The 19510-nt window shown below is 40.4% G+C and overlaps 1 protein-coding gene and 1 long non-coding RNA gene across 8 annotated transcripts in view; one reads left to right on the forward strand and one right to left on the reverse strand.

Annotated features, from left to right (window-relative positions):
• The window catches only part of NRF1 (nuclear respiratory factor 1), a 131359-nt gene extending 113561 nt beyond the window's left edge, over positions 1-17798 (reverse strand). For 5 of the 6 annotated variants that reach the window (XM_031023653.2, XM_031023651.2, XM_031023648.2 and 2 more), the window contains exon 1: positions 17658-17798. The gene's annotated coding sequence lies outside the window, so the exon portion shown is untranslated. The remainder of the gene's footprint in view (positions 1-17657) is intronic. The other variant, XM_031023649.2, reaches the window with a different exon arrangement.
• Positions 17799-17832: 34 nt separating this feature from the next.
• Positions 17833-19510, forward strand: part of LOC145716480 (uncharacterized) — a 36902-nt gene continuing 35224 nt past the window's right edge. For both annotated transcript variants that reach the window (XR_014139140.1, XR_014139141.1), the window contains exon 1: positions 17833-18220. This is a non-coding gene — a long non-coding RNA (uncharacterized LOC145716480). The remainder of the gene's footprint in view (positions 18221-19510) is intronic.

A 19510-nucleotide genomic window follows, 5' to 3' on the forward strand; every position in this document is an offset into this window, starting at 1 on the left:
AGAGACAATGGACTCTGAAAAACAAACAGGGTTCTAGAGGGGAGGGGGGTGGGAGGATGGGTTAGCCTGGTGGTGGGTATTGAGGAGGGCACATTCTGCATGGAGCACTGGGTGTTATGCACAAACAATGAATCATGGAACACTTCATCTAAAACTAATGATGTAATGTATGGGGATTAACATAAGAATAAAAAAAAAATTAAAAAAAAAAGTACGTATTGATATATGACAGGAGAAATAAAAACTGGATTTATGTAAAAAAAAAAACAGATTCAGTAACTTTTAACTTGAAACAAAAAAGTATATGGTTTTGATTGTTAGAAATGCCTTAGCTTATCTCTTACAATCTCTATTTGTGATAGGAGTAAAAGGTTTAAAAAAAAAGTAAGGATGGGGGTGGAGGTAAGGAAGACCTACATGGTTTAGAACTAGTGCTGTTCCTCCCCATTTCCACCTTCAATTTCACAGCCCATTCCTACAACCTAGCCCTAAACCAGAAATAGACTGTAACAAACAAATCACCAGAAAACAAAAGGAGTACTATTTAGCAAACTGAAATTATCAAAACATAACTAAATGGACTGAGGTTTCCACACTAAAAGAAAAGGCTATATCATGCCATTTTACCACCCAATTCCTTGGCCCCAAAAAAGGGGGTTAGGAACAATAGTCTATAATCACACTACGATATTCTTCAGACAGGCTCCCTTAAAGGGGAAAATGACTCAATTAAAACTATCTACCTGGATCTGCAGTTTATTTGAACACAGGACTTTTATTCACTATTCTTCATAAAAAGTCATTTGTTTTTAACATCCAGCTTCTGTAACCCTTTTTGAAAAGACTTTACAAGCTCAAGCAATGACCTATTGAAATTTAAATGAGATGTTTGCTTTTCAGATCAAATCCATCTGACTTGAGGATCCTCTCTTAGACTACTACAAATTTAAGGACCCAAAAACTACAGGAATCATTAATAGAAACCTAACAAGCCTGAATTGTCAGCTCCGTGGGTACTTGTACACGTGTCCTTTTCCTGTGCATTTCTGAAACCAGTTAATTCTCATTTTAATATCACCTTATATTTAGTTCTTTATTTCATAATTTGCATTTACCAAATGTATTATCATCCATATTTCATTTGACCAACCTATCGTCAACAACGGTCTGTGGAAAGCTGCCTAATCAAGACTGCCTACATTATTTTACTCACCAAGTTCTGTCCTGTTTAAATGTCATCATACCACATTCACTAAACAAATATTCTTTCAGCACCTTTTCTGTGTGAAATCCTGGAAGAGGGAAACTGAAGAGGGACATCCGAATGATTAGTTTAGCCCTCACATAGCTTATAGCAGCTCTCAAAGTGAACAGTAGAACCCTGGGATCCCCTGAGACTTTCTCAAGGGATCCATGAGATCAAATCTATTTTCACAGTAACTGCGATACTGTGATTTATAAGAAATATATATTTGGTCATCCAGATGTACTTTTTGAGTTTTTTTAGTTTCAGGTGTACAATATAGTGATTCAACAATTCCATATATTACTCAGTACTCCATGATAAGTGTATTCTTGAATCCCCATAACCTATTTCACCCATCCCCCCATCCCCCTCCCCTCTGGTAACCATCAGTTTGTTCTCTATAGTTAAGAGTCTGTTTCTTGGGCGCCTGGGTGGCTCAGATGGCTAAGCGTCTGCCTTCGGCTCAGGTCATGATCCCAGGGTCCTGGGATCGAGTCCCACATCGGGTTCCCTGCTCCTTGGGAGCCTGTTTCTCCCTCTGCCTCTCTCTCTCATGAATAAATAAATAAAATCTTTAAAAAAAAAGTCTGTTTCTTGGTTTGTCTTTTTTCTTTGTTCATTTGTTTTGTTTCTTCAATTCCATGAGTGAAATCATACGGTGTTTGTCTTTCTCTGACTTATTTCACTTAGCATAATACTCTCTAGATGATCCATGTTGTTGCAAATGGCAAGATTTCATTCTTTTACGGCTGAATAATATTCCATTGTATATATACACCACATCTTTATTCATTCATCTATGGATGGATACTTGGGCTGCTTCCTTATCTTGGCTATTATAAATAACGCTGCAATAAACAGAGGGGTGCATGTGTCTCCTTGAATTAGTGTTTCTGTATTTTTTGAGCAAATGCCCAGTATGTGATTACTGGATGATAGGGTAGTTCTAGTTTTAATTTTTTGAGGAACCACATGTATTTTATCTCCATCCAGCTACTGGCTCACAGCTCCTAAAACGCTTGGAATTTCTGGTGATAAGGTCAACTGAAGTTGTTTTGTTATGTTAATGAAGGTGGCTTTGGAACCCCCCAAAAGGACAGGGACTGGTTGCCAGGAGGGCCAACCACGTTTTTAGAAGGTTGGAACTTTCAGCCCCACCCCCCACCTCCATGGAGGGGAGAAGGCTGAAGGTTGAATCAACCAACGGCCAATGACTTAGTCAATCATGACTACATATTGAAGCCTCCATAAAAACCCAAAGGACTGGGTCCAGGGAGTTTCTAGGTTGGTGAACATATGGAAATACTGGCAGAGTGGTGCACCTGTAGAGGGCATGGAAGCCCCACGCCCTTTCCCCCATACCTTGCCCAGTGTATCTCTTCACCTGGCTGTTCATTTCCTTTATCATATCCTTTAATAAATTGGTAAAATTAAGCGTTTCCCTCAGTTCTGCAAGCCACTCCAGCAAATTAATCGAACCTGAGAAGGAAGTCATGGGATCCTCTGACTTACAGTCAGAAGTACAGGTAATAACCTGGACTTGCGATTAGCATTCTGAGTTGGAGGGAGTCCTTGTCAGAACTCAGCTGAATTCTCAGACATCCTGCTAGTGCCCAAGAATTGGCTGGCTGTATGTGTGGGGAAACCACCTCCATCCCCCGCCCCATACACATTCAAATTAGTCTCAGAACAATTTAGTAACCAAGACATTTGCCCTTTTCATTGTGCATATATTTGCACTTACGTGCAAAAGCAACTGTAGGGTAAAACTACTGGCACTTTAGAACAATATAGTCTTAATCTTCATGTGCACACAGTAAAGAGTCAATTTTATTGAAGACTGTGTTGATGAAAATACAAGTTATATATTTTTATTAAATCTTCACACTTGAGCTCTTGTCTTTTTACTATTCTGTATAACCAAATGTAAAGTATTCATAAAGCACTTCTGCATTCAGAAGCATGCTCTTTCAAAAAGCACATGTATCATGTTTTGAGTTGCAAACTCAATTAGCTACTTCCCGCCCCCCCGAAAAAAACACCATTTTTACTTCAAAGAGGGGCTAACAGACAAACTATATGGTTATTCAGACGTGGGTATACTAGATATTTTTCCAAAAATCAACAAAGTGAACCTGTCACTCCAAGGAAAATAACTGACAGTATTTGTTGCCAAAGATAAAATCTGGTATTTCAAGTGATAATTAGAATTCTGGAAAACTTTATCTGCCACAGTGAGCTTGACAGCTTTCCATTACTTAAAAGCCTTTTCTGATGAGATCAATGGTAGTGTTATTGAATGTGATTTTTGTGTCAACATTTGGAAAAGCTGCGTAACTCAGTAAACTGGTATCTTCCAAATGACCACGTATGATGTTACAAAATCATGGATGGGTTAAAAGAGTCATTCAAAGTCTATGATAAGCCAATAGATTTCAATGAAACAAAGAACAATTATGGTTTCAGAACCTACACTGCAAATCACCTTGAAGAAATGAATACTGCTGAGTTTTGGTGTAATATCAAAGAATATCCACAATTATCTGAAAAGGCTCTTAAAATGCTTTTCCCTTTCCCACCTACATATTTGGTTTAAGATCAGATCTTTTCCATATACTTTAACCAAAGCAACATACTCAGCAGACTGAGTGCAAAAACAGATAGAATTCAACTCTTTTATCAAGCCAGACATTAGAAGGATTTGCAAAAACTATAAAACAATACCCCTCATTATACTGTTTTTTAAAAAATATAGTTATTAAACAGCAGAATGAGTGCAAAAACAGACAGAATTCAACTTTCTTCTATCAAGCCAGACATTAGAAGGATTTGCAAAAACTGTAAAACAATACCCCCCTTATTATGCTGTTTTTAAAAATAGTTATTAAAAAATAAAAAGTTATTTTTATAAATATATTTCACCTATTTTAACATATAGTGGGTGTACTATTGTTATTTTTAACTTAATAAACTTTTTTTAAACATTCTCTGAATGTTACCTTATTTGGAAAAAAAAGGGTCTTTTAAATATAACAAAACTAAGGATCCTGAGATGAGGAGATCATCCTGGATTATCCAGGTTGTTCCAAAATCCAATGACAAGTGCCCTTATAGGAGTGAGGCCAACAGAGATTATACAGACAAGACAGTAGGAGACAGTATGCTCATAGATGCAGAGACTGAAATGATATAGCCACAAGTCAAGGAACACCAGCAGCCACAAAAAGCAGGAGGTGGTAAAGAACAGATTCTTCCCTAGAGCCTCCAGAGAGTGTGGCCCTACAAACACCTGATTCCTGACTCTGGGTCTCCAGAACTATGGGAGAATAAATTCATGTTGTTTTAAGGCACTTACTTTATGGTAATTTGTTATGGTAGCCCTAGGAAAACAGCCCCCCAACTCTCTTTCCAGCATACCCCATTACCCTTCCAAAAAGGCTGAAGGTCCCAGGGACATTTAAACTAAAAGACAACTCAGAGGACTTTACAAAGAAAATATAAAACATATATGATTTTAGAAGTCCTAGAGAACAGAAGACCAGTAGGTAAAACTTACAGGGAGAAATTTCAGTTGAAACTAAGCTTTCTAACCATCCAAATGTCTTAAAGATTAAACAGACTTTGGATAAGAAGTAAATTTCCTATCACTGGATGTGTTCAAGAAGACTGATGATCATGTAACTTTGGGGAGCAGGAGTGGCTTAAATGACTTAGAATCTGGTCCCACCCTGAGTTCCTAAAAATTATAAAGTATTAGATAACACCACAAAGCCTGGTAATAAGGTAAAATATTACAAATGAATTTTGCAAGGCTTCTACAATCATTCAAATAAATACTGACTGCTTGTTACGTGTCAGGCACAGTGGTTGGTAATGAACACTGTATCTACTATCATGAAGCTTTACAATCTGGTGGGAAAAACAGACATATATCAAGAAATATACAAATAGGGACACCTGGGTGGCTCAGTTGGTTAAGTGACTGCCTTCGGCTCAGGTCATGATCCCAGGGTCCTGGGATCGAGCCCTGCATCGGGCTCCCTACTTGGCTGGAAGCCTGCTTCTCCCTCTCCCACTCCCCCTGCATGTGTTCCCTCTCACGCTGTCTCTCTATTAAGTAAATAAATAAAACCTTAAAAAAAAAAAAAGAAATATACAAACAAATGTAAAATGACATGTATAGACATGGTAAATGGAAAGTGCAAAAATGAAGATCTGATAAAACTTCCTGAGGAAATTATGCTTGAGCAGAGACCTGAATAAAATTTATATGATTTTATTAGAAAGAGAAGAGAGGGAAAAGCTTTCCAGGTAGAAGGAACACCAAAGGAAAGGCTTTATGGTTAGGGGAACATGACTGATACAAAATGAGTTCAAAAGTTAGGTACCACATTAAAGAGCTTTGTCTTCATCCTAAATTCAATGGGGGGAGCACGACCAGAGCGGTGTACTTAGACAAAACCATTTCATTCTGGCCGCACTGAGGAGAATGGATTAGGGCTCAGCCAGAGTGGATGCAGGTGGACCAGTTAGAGGTTATTCCAACAGTTCAAAAAAGAAATGATAGTAACTCAGACAGAAGTAGTAATGGGGAAATGAAGAGGACAAATTGAATTTAGAAAGCTAAATAAACAGGATTTGATGACACAGGAAGACTAAAGTTTCTGTTCTGATAAACCAGATGAAATGGTGGTACTATTCACTGAGGTAAGCAAGAGTTGAACAGGAGCAAGTTTGATAAGGGAATTTCATTTGGAGATGTAAGTGCATCTGAGACATCCAAGAAATACCAATTAGGCCATTGGATATAGGGTTCTGAAACTCTATTTGTAGGCCAAATCTGAGTATGCATATTTACATGGAACAACTGCATAAACTTTTTATCATTAAGGGAAACCAATCATTGTTACAAAGTAATCATAATTCTTAAAAAAAGATAATTTCAAAATCATGCTAACCTAAAAGACAAGAATCACTACTGTACCAAAAGCCCTAAATTAATACTAAACAAAGACTGGGGCACCTGGCTGGCTCAGTCAGAAGAGGATGTGACTCTTGATTCAAGGGTCATGAGTTTAAGGGCCATACTTGGGTGTAGAGATTACTTAAATGAATAAATTTTTTAAAAACTTAAAAAAAATACTAAACAAAGATTACTTATTTAAAGGGCAGTGGATGTATACCACTCTATGGCTACAAAATGGATTTCTTCATAATGAAGACAATCCATCTTGATGGAATCTCAAGTTAGAATTAGCTATTATTCTCACATGTTCAGATACAAAAACTGAGAACAAGTTTAAGAGGCAGTAAGTTTGTTCTTTTTATTCCCAGATTCTCTACCTCTTGCTCTATCTGAAAGATATTGATTTAGCATTTTAAATGTCAAGCATAAAGTTTTTCTCCTAGAAAAGATACTAATCTTCAGAGTAAAAGAGAAGAGAATAAATAAATCAGACATTTTTCTTCCAACACACACCTCCATAAGCTTTATACTATACTTGGTTGAAAAATGACTAGATTGCTTTGGATATTAGTTGCCGTAACTAAGGAACTATTTACCCTAGATGTGCTTTCCATTTTGTATAAAAAACAAAAACAAACCAACTACCACAGGGATTAAAGACAGAACTAAAGGAGAAGGCAGGAAAATTGGGTTTTATTACTAACTCTAAAGAGAATCCACTGTATAAATTAAAAAAGTTAAATTGAGAAATATCTAGTTATTTTTACATAAAATTAGAATTATATATGCCACATGCTTCATTGAGGGCAGCATGAATGAGATTACATAGCATTTTATATTTGTACATATATTTTATATATATATATATAAAATCTTTTGAAATCCCCATAGATAATGCTAAAAAAAGAAAAACCAGGTATTTTTAACACTTTTGTATTATACTATTGCTGCTACTAATATCTAATTTGCTCTCAAGAGGAATAAAACAACTCAAAAGGTCCCAGGGTAAAATAAAAGAGCCAATAATACATTGAGATAAATTTATTCACTTCAGAAACTATCCTGCATATAGAAACCTTAGCTCAGAAAGTATGAGGACAGAGTGGAGAAAAAAACGAGTTATTATGTGAATGAAATTGAGGTTAACCCAGGATTTAGCTTTCATTCTTCACTAAGTAAGCTTTCACAGGCCAGCCCTTTTGCCCTTACTCCAAGTTACCCTTACTTCAGCAAAAACACACGGAGCACGAAACAGTCAGCAAGCATTTCCTAAACAAATTTGTATTTGGAGAGAAATTTTTAAATATCTTTTATATTTCATTAAAACAAATGGATTTACAACTGCTCCATTAAGAATACTTCAGGGCAAAAATAGATGAATTACATAAAATTAGACATTTTTGGTTCAAAACAGTATGCACAGTATTACTGCATTTATCATATACAGTGTACTTACGCATGTACATACATATAGACTGAGAAAAATAGAACTATATATACTAAAATATTATTATCTTTTTATGGTATAATTACAAACATTTTAAATCTTCTTTTTGCTTTTCTACAATGAACATATATATACATGCCTTTTTACTTTAAGAAGAAAATACCATTTTTATTGTTTAACATGTCATAACACAGACTCAATTAATTTTAGAATTAGAAATTTAGAATTTTTATTTAGAAGAAACTTTGGATACCATTTCTGTCCTCTTCATTTTCCAAGTGGGGCAAGAGGCCCAGTGAGGATAAGTGACTTGCCTGCCCAAAATCTGATAGTGAGCCTTTAGGGCCATAATTATATTATCCATACTTATGGGGCCTGGTTGGGGGGGGGGGGGTTGGTTACAAGAGTTAATGCATGTTCACTAAAGATAATTTCAAAGTTATAAAAAAGAAAATGAAAATCATCTATATGCTTATAAACCAAAGATAACAACCATTGACTCTGGAGGGTTTTTTGTTTTTTTCTTTCTAAAATTTCTCACTACAGAAATATTTTTAATATAAAAAAACTTTTAAAATATAGAACCAAAAATTAAGGAAAAGACAAAATTTTAACATTCAGTCACATAACTGGTGGTATCAGAATTATTTCTTAGACTTAGTACCTGAAGCCAGTTTTGGGGCAAGAGATTAGGTCTATGACAGTGTTTTTAATTAGTAAACCTTGGTTGGTTCTTTAATTTGTGGATTATTGTTATACAGAAGATCAATTACTAAGAATTTTATTTCATAATTGTTTAATAAAAGACAAAGAGCCAAAAAAAAAAAAAAACAACAAAGGAAAAGATAAAATACTCCAGTTCTATTTAGGGATCTTCTTTGTAGATTAGTGAATGTAAAGATAATCTATAAACACAGCTAATTATAAATTCCATAACACAAATTTTCTGTTTAAGATTACCCAATATTAATTCATTGCTTTTACTTATTTATTTCATTTTTTTTTTTAAATTTTATTTATTTGACAGAGAGAGACACAGTGAGAGAGGGAACACAAGCAGGAGGAGTGGGAGAGGGAGAAGCAGGCTTCCCGCTGAGCAGGGAGCCCGATGCGGGGCTCGATCCCAGGACCCTTGGATCATGACCTGAGCTGAAAGCAGACGCTAAACGACTGAGCCACCCAGGCGCCCCACTTATTTATTTCAGAGAGAGAGAGAGAGAACGTGGGGAGCGGGGGGCAGATTCCCCGCTGAGCAGGGAGTCTTGGGACTCCAGGATCGTGACCCCAGCAGAAGGCAGATGCTTAACGACTAAGCCACCCAGACACCCCTTTCTTTCTATCTTTCTTTCTTTTTTTAAGATTTATTTATTTTGAGAGAGAGCACAGAAGGGAGGGACAGAGGAGGGAGAGAGAATCTCAAGCAGACTCCCTGCTGAGCCAGACAAGAGGCTCCACAACCCTGAGATCGTGACCTGAGCCAAAATCAAGTGTCAGATGCTTAACTGACTGAGCCACCCAGGTGCCCCCATTCATTGCTCCCTTGTATTTACCAATAGTCCATAAAACATTGCTGGCATTAATTATAGAAAAAACATGAATTATGAACAAATATGTTTATAAAAACAAGCTAATCAAACTCGTAAGTTATGAACCATCATTAACTCAATTAGCAAGACATTTTTAAAAAACTACTTCATCTTTATCTTGTCCTTTTAAAATTCCTACCTTCTGGGACACCTGGGTGGCTCAGTCAGTTAAGCGTCTGCCTTCAGCTCAGGTCATAATCCCAAGATCCTGGGATCGAGTCCCACATTGGGCTCCCTACTCAGCGGGGAGCCTGCTTCTCCCTCTGCCTGCCGCTCCCCCTGCTGTGTGCTCGTGCTCTCTCTTTCTCTGATAAATTTTTAAAAAGTTCCTATCTTCTATATACTTTATAATGTACACAAATGTATTAGTACAATAGCACAGGAACATCATTTATAAATAAATGTGATTCAGAATGTGTGCTCAAAATTTTTACTTGTATGGGTGACCACACAAGTCACTGGAGATCACTGCCCCAGAACCTAGGGCTTAGCTAACAAAACTGTCTCCTAATCTAATTTCAAAGATCCAAAAATCAGAGGAAGAAAGTAAAAATGACCAATTATCTACAATTTCAGAATGAGGGGCACCTGGGTGGCTCCTAGGATAGAGCCCAGCATCGGGCTCCCTGCTCAGCGGGGAGTCTGCTTCTCCCTCTCCCTCTGCCCCACACCCTGCTTGTGCCCTCTCTCTCTCAAATAAACAAATAAAATTTAAAAATAAAATAAAAAATTTCAGAATGAAATGATTTTGGAATAAGTAGTTCTAATATGGAACATTATTAAAAATTTGCTTAAATTTCTAGATTTTATTAATAACTTAAGAAATTTGAACACTAGCAATTTGTTAGCATTAAATCATCATACATCTCAAAGCATTCCATAACTGTCATACTTCAGAAGGACCCTGTAAAATAGGCCAATTGTATTTTCACTTCATGGTCAGAAAAATTAAGCAAGTAAAGAATGTCTTGCCCCAAATGACTAGACTGAAACATTTGTGCATTTTAGAAAATTTCCAAAGTATAAGAACTCCAAACTTAAACATTTTTGAGTGCAACCTATGAACCACTTAGCTTTCTTTTAAAACTCATTCTCTCTTTAAAACAATAGTAATTTGATTGCCCACAAAGCCTACTGTATATAGTACATGAATAGATAGTCATATACTGGTGGGCGTATTAAAAGAACAAAACAACAACAACAAAAAAACAAAACAAGGAATCCAGAAGACTTGGCAAGATTCTGAAATTGGTTAAGTTTTGCTTTGGCATTCCTCCCACCTTCCTTCTGGTGCTCTTAGTCCTATCTCCTGGAGGTGCCTCAGATCTTCCCGAAGTTCTTCACCTGAGATACTCACTCAAAATTTCTTCCCCTTGGTCTGTCCCAGTCAATCAAGTTAACGGATTTCAGCCAACCAACACAACCAGTATTTGACTTAATTAACAATACTGAAAAGGCCTTTGACTTTTCTGTGTGTCAAGAACGCTATGGACCCCCTCCCCAGAAAAACTGCACAGGCACACATAAAAAATTTTTCATACAATTTCAAGAGATCAGGGTTACATGACCAAAATATATCCCTGAGTCCCAGAACTATAAAACCCAGGTTAAAAACCCCTGCACTTAACATTAAATTATAAAAAAAATTTGCATCTTAAAAGACAAAAAACTCAGGGCGCCTGGGTGACTCAGTCGTTAAGCGTCTGCCTTCGGCTCAGGTCATGATCCCAGGGTCCTGGGATCGAGCCCCGCATCGGGCTCCCTGCTCGGTTGGAAGCCTGCTTCTCTGTCTCCCGCTCCCCCTGCCTGTGTTCCCTCTCTCGCTGTGTCTCTCTCTGTCAAATAAATAAAAAATCTTTGAAAAAAACACTAAAAACTCAGGGATGCCTGGGCGGCTTAGTCTGTTGAGCACCTGCCTTCTGCTCGGGTCATGATCCCAGGGTCCTGGGATCAAGTCCCTAGTGAAGCTCCTTGCTCAGTAGGCAGCCTGCTTCTCCCTCTGCCTGCCACTCCCCCTGCTTGTGCTCTGACAAATAAATAAAATCTTTAAAAAAATATATATATATATAAAACACATTATACTATATACTCAAATCTATAAAATCTAATTGTTAGAACTGAAGTCTTCTCAAAGCTTTTATGCTATAATTCCCATAAGAGAAGGGGAAGAATAGGACCTATTTCTAAGCATGGGTCATCTATTAAATTGGGTTTTATAGACCCTGTATTCAATAATGCTCTAGAAATCTATTGTTTACACTATCATGATTCCTGTCAAAACAATACACACACACACACACTACATACACACTCAGAAAATGCCTTTTATCTCTTAATTGCCAAATCCAGTTTTCATCCCAATGAGCTCTCCGTAGGATTTCATGTTGCTAAATTCCCTGTTACAATTCCCTTAACCCCTATCCTTAGCTTCTTCAAACCCATATGATTTATCTTATCTCTTTAGCCATTCTTTTTCAACTTCCCTCATAGGCCTCTCCTCTTCCACTTGACCTTCAGATGTAGATGCTTGGCAAGGTTGCCCTTAGTCTTCTCCTCAATCCTGATATTATACTCTTTTGCAGTTTCTGTATGACATTATGCTAATGGATACAAATCTCTTAACTGATCCCCTCTTCCCCTTCTGCTCCAGCCCAAATCTGTCAATAAGGAGCTAGCTGATGTATCTTGATTCCCACATCTAGAATCATACCCTATTACCTTCTTTCTCAAATTCTGTTCTTCCAATACAGTCCCTATCTTAATTAAAGGCATCATCATTCATTAATGAACTATAATCTTTGAACTCCCCATGCTCTTCCCAATCAAGTCACAACCTCATCAGCTTCATTTTCCACTACTCCTCAAGCATAGCAAAATCTACTTGCTATTCCTCAGACTATCAATGCCCTTCCTCTAACCTCTTCTCCATCAGGTGAAACAGCTACTCACTTTTCCAAGTCCTACTTAAAGATCTCCTACAGTCTTCCCCAACCTCACTTACTCTCCCCACATTACTCACTCCCTGCCTCTATAATTCCACACCAATCTTTATTTTACTTCTCAACAACCTATACTGTAGTTAGTTGAGCCCTTATCTTTCTCCTCTAGTAGACAAGGCCTGTGGTTTACTTTTTACTGTAGCACTTACCACATGCCTGGAATATAGCATGTCTTTGATCAATGACTAGTGAATGAATGGCAAAACTCCAAGGACATAGTTAAGGTTTTTTCTCAATGAAGGGTATACCTTATTCCCTTTTGAACATAAAACAAGAATTAAGTCCCCTAGTCCCTCACTCCCCATTTCTAGTCCACTGCTTAGTTTTAAGCAATGTTTCATGGGGACATTTCCTCACTTCCTCTTGTTTTTGTAGGTCTAGCTGCCAGCCTAACCACATTAGCATTCAGGAGCAGCAACAAAACAGACTCTCCAAGTTCTAAAAAGCAAAGACTTTACAATTACCAATAGTGATACAAGTTCCTTTTTAAAAACAGTCTTAACGTTTATGCATAAAAACTTCATTCTTCATAATTCTGAAAAAGGCTTGGCATAGTTTACCCAACAGGCACCATTTAAGAGTTATTAAGAAAATGTCCATTTAAACTGTCAGCCAAAATTTTCGAATTTATAACCATAGAAATCAGCATGCATGAATTTATCTAAATACTATGCTTGTATACTAAATACACTATATATTTATCTATAAATCAGTCTAAACTACCAGATGACCCACACATAAGTAGTTCTTTTAGCTTCCTTTAAAAATATGTGCCCAGGGGCGCCTGGGTGGCTCAGTCGTTAAGCGTCTGCCTTCGGCTCAGGTCATGATCCCAGGGTCCTGGGATCGAGCCCCGCATTGGGCTCCCTGCTCCGTGGGAGGCCTGCTTCTCCCACTCCCACTCCCCCTGCTTGTGTTCCCTCTCTCGCTGTATCTCTCTCTGTCAAATAAATAAATAAAAAATCTTAAAAAAAAAAAAATACGTGCCCAAAGGGGCACCTGGGTAGCTTAGTCAGTTAAGCATCTCTCAGCTCAGGTCATGATCTCAGGGGGTCGTGAGATCAAGCCCCATGTCAGGCTCCGTGCTCAGCTCGGAGTCTCCTTGGGATTCTCTCTCTCTCTCTCCCTCTGCCCCTCCCTGGCTCACTCACTCACTCTCTCAAATAAATAAAGAAATCTTAAAAAAAAAAAAAATACATGCCCTAAATTCCAGTGATCATCCCAATCTATAAAACTAGATTCTTTTATCAGAATCAATTACTCTTCTAGAGTAACCAACTTTCCCAAAACACACTCACACACACCCACACACCCCTCCCTTAACAAACCTGGTTTCCTCAAAAAATTATCTGATGGTTCAGTAACAATTTGATAAGGCAGGCTACAAGGTCTGGGATTCTGGAGGCGATCCCATATGGTACAATTATCTTCTAAGAGGCTACTTTCGGTGACAATACAATTTGCCTCAAGGGATCACATTTGCCTCCTAGTTTTTTTTATTTTTGTCTTTCAAAAATATACTAAAAGCTCTCTTTAAAGTTGTATTTCTGGGGCGACTGGGTGCCTCAGTCGTTGCTGAAAGCGTCTGCCTTCAGCTCAGGTCACGATCCCAGAGTCCTGGGATCGAGCCCCGCATCAGGCTCCCTGCTCTGCAGGAAGCCTGCTTCTCCCTATCCCACTCCCTCTGCTTGTGTTCCCTCTCTCTCTGTGTCTCTCTCTGTCAAATAAATAAATAAAATTTAAAAATAAAAATAAATAAAAGTTGTATTTCTGACTTTTCTTCACTTCATATAAATGTTCACATTTTAGGCACACAGACATGGTGAGAAGGCAAAAAAAAAAAAAAAAGACCGTATGATGAAATGTGTTTGAAGCTTCGATAACTAAACTGCATTGAGTGGGGTCAAAAACTCATTAGCCTAATTCTGAACTGCACTTCAGAAAAAAATACATATTCTAAGGCATATATAATCCACTTATTTTTCTTGAGCGGTCAAAAATTCTTTTCATTTTCCAATTTTTGTCCATATTACATCAAAATAACTTCAGACAAAGCATTCTTGTTGCTCCAAGATTGAAAGTTTCCAATAGTTCAATGTGGTTGTAATCTTCTGGAAACACCTGAAGTTGATTTGTTTCACCTCCTTTTACCATTTCTCTTCCAGCCCGTTCACCTTAGAAGAATATTGATGGACCAAAGTTCTAACTGAAAAGCCCAGAAAGTGAATAATCCATCCCTTAGCTAATAAGAAAGGAACTATGATACATAATGCACAAAAATTAACACGTATCCAGAGCCTCAAAAACAAAACAAAACAAAACAATGATTGGACTTGGTCTAAATAAAATGATTCTAAAATAAGCTTAACAAGTAGGTTTCTTTTTCATTGCTGTTTTACTAAACATTTATGAAAAATTATACTTGGGTAAGCTCAGGCTGAAAACACTAGTTTTAGCTCTCAAGGAAAACATGAACGAACAAAGAGAAAATTTTCTAAAACGTTTTTTACAAAAGACTGGTATTTAAGACTGATTTTCCAAATACAATACACACACACACACACATATAATTACATAATTAATAAGCATCACACAAAGTCACACACAAACATTTAAATTCAAGTATCACATTTCCTGGACTAATTACAACCCCAGAGAGGGTGCACTGAAATTCTTGAGGTTAGAGTAGACACTTCTGAGACTCAACAACCCAGAGTTCCCGCTTTACACTCCAATTTTTCACAGTGGCACTAAGTGGATGAACAAGCCCACTGCAGCACAAAGCACTGGGGTTGCCTAAAGAGATCTAACAGAAGCTGAACATACGCAATAACTTCCTGTTCTCCAGACTGGAGGGTGTGCTTCTAAAGGCTGACAATTCATAGCCCTTCCAAAAACCAAAAGTCAGTACGTTTTTTCCAAATACTTGTGAAAAAAATTTTAATTTCAAAAATTACTATTCATCATTATTATATCCCAACAAACATTTACTGAATGCCTTATTATATATGAGGTATAAAAAATTTAATCCCAGACCCCAAGGAGCTTAAATTTCCCTTAAAACAATCACCCATTTGTGATTATTTCACATAAAATACTTCTTGAAGACAACCCAGGGGTCTGCTTGAACTCACAGTATACAGGCAATGGAAAATTCAGGTATTTAAATCACAGGGAGTTTGTCTTCAGCTCCCCAACAAAATTAGAGATGGATGTACACTTGTGATTTAATAATAACAAGAAACCTGCAATTTTGGGTTCCATTGGAATATACATGAATTGGGAGGGAAACCTGAAATCCTTTCTTCTTTAATCCCTTCTAGATCTGGACAAGGGCTCTCATTATCTGCTGCTCTTAGAGTTACTTCCTAAATCCAGGAGCTAAATTTCCTTAAAACCTGGTAAGAAATCTATTCCCATGAAAACTCCTAGCTTGAGGATGATTTCTTTTCTTTTTGGCTAAGTGAGAATATGACCACTTACTACTAAGCAAAAAGTCATTTTCTCTCATATATGTTGAGTTTGAGATGGGGGGAGGGGAAAGGCACATAGATGAAATCAAAGGACTTCAAATAAGGATGTGCCAAAAGATAATAAGCAGTACTTCTTAATCTGATTGTTTTATTTTTTGTTTTTGTCATGGACCCAGTTGAAAGTCACATTTAATGCCTGTCAGAAGAAAAAGAAAAAAAAGTCCCTTAACACAAACAATTCTGCACACCAAAGAATAAGTATTACATTACATGTGATAATTGTATGTTTCCTCTCCTGCTCATAAAATAAGGAAATTACACTCATGCACAGATTCTAGTCATATTTTCATTACCTTATGAGAAAACACGTCAAGAACATTCAAACACAAATCTGGATACTACTACTGAACTCTAAAAACAAAACAAAACCCCCAGCATCTCCAAGGCACCTCGCCTCTCCTTTCTTGAGTGAGGAACAACCCAATAACCTACTGTTCAGTCAAAGTAAAAGGAATTTTTTAAAAAAAGGCTGAACATGAAATAGGAAAAGGATCACCGTGGGCATAGACGATGCCCTGGGAAAAAAGGTGAGATGCGCAAACCCATTCTCCTGTTAGCACTGTCCAAGCTGACAGGTTCACTCACACCGCCTTCACCTTGAAAGTTTCCCAATCCATTGTCTCTACACACTTAAGAAAACGTGAATTTTGCTCTGAACACAAAAAAAATTAGGCACAACTGACACCAGCTCTGAAGTAAGCAATTAATATATTCTAATCTAATGCTTAAGAAGGGATGGAGATCAGGCAACAGCTCCTCCAACTGGCTGGAGCAGATTACCATTTGAAGCCCTAAAAATATTAAGATTTTTAAACAACTCCAAGTTCTTATGGGCACGGTCAGATGCACTGTAGAAACTTTGCGACCAGCAGCAACGACACAACAGGTGAGAGAGGCGGTGGACATCATTGCACAGTGAGGTGGACAACATGCAGAGGCAAACCCTTGAGTTCCCCGAAAGGCTGGGGATATGAAATAATACCCTTGCACAAGGCCACCCAGAGCCCGTCTTTACAGTGGCAACAGTTCGGTTCCTTCCGAGGGGCGCGCCACTCCCCCTCTCCTCACCCAGAGGACCACCACCCCAGGCATAGGAAGAACCGAGGCCCCTCCACCGGCAGCATCTCAGCTGGGGAAGAAAACACAATGTCGCTCCTTATTTCTGTGTACAAAAGGACTTTGCGCCCTCCTCCTCGAACTGCCGCCGCTGCTGCCCGAGCCGCCTCCTAACTTGCAAGAAGGTGGGCAACGCGCCATATTCGAGCGTCCCCCGGTCTACCTGGGTAACAAGCCCACGCCACCCCGGCGGGAGGAAGCTTCGGAGGCCGCCCGAAGAGCCAGACTCCTCTCCCGCAGGAGACAGCAGCTCCCGCGCCCCGGCCCGGCCCGCCGCGCCGCCCGCGGACCAGACCGGGGAAGGGCCGAGGGGGCGAGCGGGGAGCCGCGGCTCCGGTCCCGCGCAGCCCGCCCACCTCCCGCTCCCGGGCCCGGCGCGCTCTCCCAGGCCTCCCGTTCCCGAGCCCGCGGGAAGACCGGGCCCGGGCTCCGGGTTCTACGGTGGAGAGGAGGCCGCGGCCCCCAGAGCCTCAGGCGGCGGGGGAGGCCGGAACCCTGGGGCTCTCGGGAGGGCAGCGCCTCCCTCCCGAGCCCGCCAGGACGCCTGGGGCCTACTGCGGCCTGCGCATCCTCGGGGTGGCGGTTTGACTGGGCCGGGCCGGGGCCCCCCGCCCGAGGCGGGCCGAATCCGGCGGGGGCCCAGGCCCGGAGCCGGGGGCGGCAGGGTGCAGGTTGCGGGGCGGGCCGGCCGGCCGGCGGGCGGGCGGCGTGTTGCGGCTGCGCCGGGGCTGAAATAGCTGGAGATTGCGCGGTAGGGCACTCACCTCAGAGCGGCTGCGCTACCGTGGGCCTGCGCCGTGGAGACTGCGACCGCGCCGGCTCCTCGCAGCCTCCTGCCACCAGCGGCAATGGCGAGCGCTGCCGCCTCTGCCGCCGCCGCCGCCGCCGAGGAGGGGGAGGGGAGGGAGAGGAGGCACGCACGCGACGCACGGGCTCAGCTTCCCCGCCCGGCGGCCGCCATGATAAGGAGGTCGGCGTTGCCTCCGCGGGGCCGGCCGGGAGGGGGATCTGGGCGAGGATCTCTGCCGGCCCCCGCGGCCTCCGGGAGCCCACATTTAGCTTGACAGGGTTGGATGGGGCCGGAACCATGAAGGCAACTGGGTTAGTCAAGTGTGGACTCTTGGGAGAGTGGCGCAGGCAGCCCAAGATGGTTGCTAATCTGGAAATAGTAACGTTTCTCGCCCCCCAGCCCCGAGAATTATAGCACCTCCTGAACAAGCCTCGACAATTGGGAACGGGCTTCCCCGCATTTTCCTCAGTCTTGACAGTCTCATCTTCACCCTTTCTTCGGAATGACCTTTGTTTCCCGATTTCAAACCCTGCCCAGGTATTTAAAAGCAAAAATTTTTGCACAAAGCAATATTTTAATTTATCCGCTCATTCATTCGTTTGGCAAACATTTCTAGAGGGCCCTTTGTGTGCCAGTTTTGTTCTGGGCACGCTGGAGATGCACCTATTAGAAAGACGAAGTCCTTGCTGTCAAGGAGTTTGTACATTCAGTGCAGGGAGTCAGAAGCAATAGGGACCCCCAAGCAGGTGCCTGAGAAGTAAAGAGGAGTGGGTAGCAGAAAAACTAATGTTAGAGACATACGAGAGGTAGTTTTTGTTCTTGGTTTTTAAAAGTGGGATCAGGAAACTACGTGCATCAGGATCAGTAGGGCTGATTACTTAAATGCTGGGCCCCAATTGGTTGTCTCCACAATCTTGGCTTGTTAGCCCAGGAAACTGCATTTTTAACAGCCCCCCCCCACACGCACACCTTGTCCTGGTAATTCTCATGAACACCATAATTTTTTTTTTTTAAAGATTTTATTTATTTGAGACACAGAGAATGAGAGAGAGCATGAGAGGGAGGAGGGTCAGAGGGAGAAGCAGACTCCCTGCCGAGCAGGGACCCCGATGCGGGACCGATCCCGGGACTCCAGGATCATGACCTGAGCCGAAGGCAGTCGCTTAACCAACTGAGCCACCCAGGCGCCCTCTCATGAACACCATAATTTAAGAACCATTGCGTTAGGATGCATGGTTGGTTCAGGCTACCAAATCATCTCTAATCAAGATGCTGCGAAAGACTACATGGTCTCCCTGCCGCAGGAATTGCCCTCTCCAATCCATTCTACCCCCTATAGCTTGAGTGGTCTTTCAAAAAAGAAAACATGTCATTTCCCTGCTTAACAGGCTTAATAAGATCCCATTGCACATAAGTTAAAGCTTAAAATTCTTTGAGTTGGCTTCAAGGCCCTTGGTGACCTCACCCCTGTGGCCATCTTCGACCTCATCTGCCACAGACTTCTCCCTCAGGCTGCAGCCAAATCAGGAAGCTCTCAAGTCATACATGGCAGGACATTCTCCCACCTCATAATTTTTGCAAGGGCTGCTCTCTCTGCACAGAACTTTCTTCTCCATTCTTTATACCTTCTCGTCACCTGTCACTTCTTTAGGTCTCAACATTAATGCCTTTTCCTCCAGGACGCATTCTCGAATCCCCCCAAATTGAATGCTTTGGCTCTTTTAGCATCATACCCAGTATTTATCACTTGTGCTTATTGAGCACTCAGAATGTTTCAGGGCCTATTTTAAGTCCTTTACACACATTATCTCCTTTCTCATTTAATTC

This window comes from Leptonychotes weddellii, chromosome 12 (genome assembly GCF_054177405.1).
Source record: "Leptonychotes weddellii isolate Sample4059 chromosome 12, ASM5417740v2, whole genome shotgun sequence".
In the NCBI taxonomy this organism is placed as follows: domain Eukaryota; kingdom Metazoa; phylum Chordata; class Mammalia; order Carnivora; family Phocidae; genus Leptonychotes; species Leptonychotes weddellii.